Source organism: Amphimedon queenslandica, unplaced genomic scaffold (assembly GCF_000090795.2).
Source record: "Amphimedon queenslandica unplaced genomic scaffold, v1.1 AMPQUscaffold_11218, whole genome shotgun sequence".
In the NCBI taxonomy this organism is placed as follows: domain Eukaryota; kingdom Metazoa; phylum Porifera; class Demospongiae; order Haplosclerida; family Niphatidae; genus Amphimedon; species Amphimedon queenslandica.
In genome coordinates this window covers 1-2,665 of record NW_003548539.1, presented here as the reverse complement: position 1 = coordinate 2,665, position 2,665 = coordinate 1, and the positions used below count along the sequence as shown (strand labels likewise).

At 34.2% G+C, this 2,665-nt stretch overlaps 1 pseudogene; it reads right to left on the bottom strand.

Annotated features, from left to right (window-relative positions):
* Positions 1-727: 727 nt before the first annotated feature.
* LOC109589528 (uncharacterized) lies at positions 728-2,356 on the bottom strand (annotated as a pseudogene).
* Positions 2,357-2,665: the final 309 nt, after the last annotated feature.

The following is a 2,665-nucleotide window of genomic DNA, read 5'->3' as shown; positions in this document are numbered from 1 at the left end:
AAGCAATGTCAGAAATTGCCAAAGCATTTGGAATTAAAGGTATACAATAAGTTACATTCTGTAGTATATGATGTATAGTTGTGTACATTTTTGATTTTATAACTTATGTATTAATGTGCCATCATAATTAAGAATACTTTCCCTCAATAGACTTTCTGCTATATATTATATAGATGATGATGTTACCAAAAAAATTAGGAACATTCGGACACAATATATTCGTGAACAGCAAAATGTAACTCAAAGGAAAACTGGTGAAGGTGCAGATGATGTGTATGTGGCAAAGTGGATCTAGTATGAGCTACTAAAGTTTTTAGATGACTTTGTGGTACCTAAAAAGAGCATTTCAAATTTAGAAGTTGTAATTTTCGTAGGTTGTAAAATTACAAGAAATAGTAATTATAGTGATAAAGTTTGCAATTTGAGAACAATATAATAGTGTCAAAGTTTAAATCATGCTGTCTTGCCAACATACTGCTCCTTTGGAATTGAAGTTGTCTGTTAGTTGATTTTGTATTATTTTAGCTAAATTGGAATGATGATTGCTTTCTTGTTGTGTCAGAGATTGCAATACTTGAGCTGTTTCCTGTCGCCATTCACTGGGTATAACATCATGGGTGTATAAGTCTTTTGTATCGAAGCTACCAAGTGAAATATACACTGAGCAAGCTTGAAAACTCCTCAAAAAATTATGTAGATAACAACAAGGTAGGATGATCGTTTCCACTTTTTTTGGCTGGAGTCCAATTGGAGTATTAAACACTCTGAATCGATTAGATAAAATACCAAAAGTGTCCTTGACTCTTCTGCAAGCACAACTCAGACAATAATTAAAGATTTGTCTCTCTTTTATCATTCCAATGTGTGAGTATGGTTTTTGATTATAGGGTTTTAAAGGAAACGCATCATCAGCAACCATGGTATATGGAATTGACACATCACTTTCTGGTAGTGGCTTTGGGCCAGGGACATTTAAATGATTTTCCTTAACTGCTTTGCTGATTTTGGTGTTACAATACACACCTCCATCAGAGACTCTTCCATTACAGCCAATGTCCACTAACATAAATTTGTAATCAGAATCCACTATAGCTAAAAGAACTATACTAAATGTGTTTGTAGTTGAAGAAATAGTTCACTGAATGTAGAGGTGGTCTTATTATTACATGCTTCCCATCCATGGCTCCTAGGTAAATGGGGAAATTCCGTTTTTGAATAAATTTATCTGCTATATCCTCCCATTCAGCTTGTGCATTTGGCATCTATATTCAGCAGAAATAAATTATTATACTGTTAAATAATAATAGATATAATTGACTTGAAATAATTATTTCATTTTTTAATAAATATAAATGGAGACCAAATTGAAGATAGTCAAGACACTAGTACATGTGATAATAAAGAACCATTTTAGATAAAAATTTGCCAATTCATTCTACAAAAGACCTCTCAATGATTGAGGTATAGGTACACCTGTCTAAGAAACAAAAACGTGAAAGTCAGGAAGATATGCTACTGGAAAAAGCATTATCACTGATGACTATTCCTTCCAGTTCAAGTAGCCAAAAGAAAGATGATGATGCTACATTCAGACATTTTATAGCTAACAAGCTGAGAGCCATTAAGGATTCTCAAGCAAAGCAAATAACAAAGTGGAAAATTCAGTTGGCTATCTTTCAAGCTGACGCACCTCCTGCTAGACAACAACCTGTTTTTTGTGACACTGGATGCCATTCATTATCATCCGATCGAATGAGTCCAGTATCTAATGCAGGGTCATCAAACTCTTCATTCATTTTATATGAGCATGTTAATCCTCAAGACTAGTGTAATTTCATTTACACATTATGTACCTTCATGTATTCTTTGAGAACTTTAATAATGGCTGTGCATGTGTCAATAACAATCTTTCCTACGGTTTGGGCTGGGATACGATACAGGTACTGAAGACTGGGAAAGGATTCTCCTATGTACATAAACATATTATAATCTGTATTCAAGTATGAATAAATATGTACTGTACCTGTAGCCAAAAAGCATAATGTAAGTGCTAGTCTCTCAGGTGCCGATATTGCTTGTGCATTTGTGTATCCTGATAAGTTATATAGGGCCTCACTTTACTGAGTAAAACATCACATGTGTCGGGGTCCATACAGAAAAAAATGTTGATAGCTATCCCTGTCACCTTCCCTTAACTCTCGTAAAAGTTAATGATAAGCACCCATATCCTACGTAGTTTTAACCCAATCTCTAACCCACATAGTCCTTTTCCGTTGTCTTCTACGTCTTTTTTAAGGATTATAGCAATGACAACTGCACTGGCAGCAACTGTACAAGTAAGCTCTTCATCAGCCATTTTTTATTTTTATTAGAATAAAACTTTAATAAACTAGTTGCTACAACTTGTTGCTATAGTGTATATTTATTGAATTCAAGGCAACTTGTAACCAGGAACAAGTTGCCTAGTGTATGGAGGCTTTTAGCAACAAAGCGATTCACATAAACAATTTGTTATGGGTCAGAACCAGCTAATGCAGCATCAATATTAAATAAAAGAAGTGACAGATGATGATTTGTTCAAGAATCAAAGAGCATTAGCATCAGAGAAATTTACAACAGGAGCGGTTGAGTGATGGAAAGTCTTCCTTGCCTTATTTTTACAGAT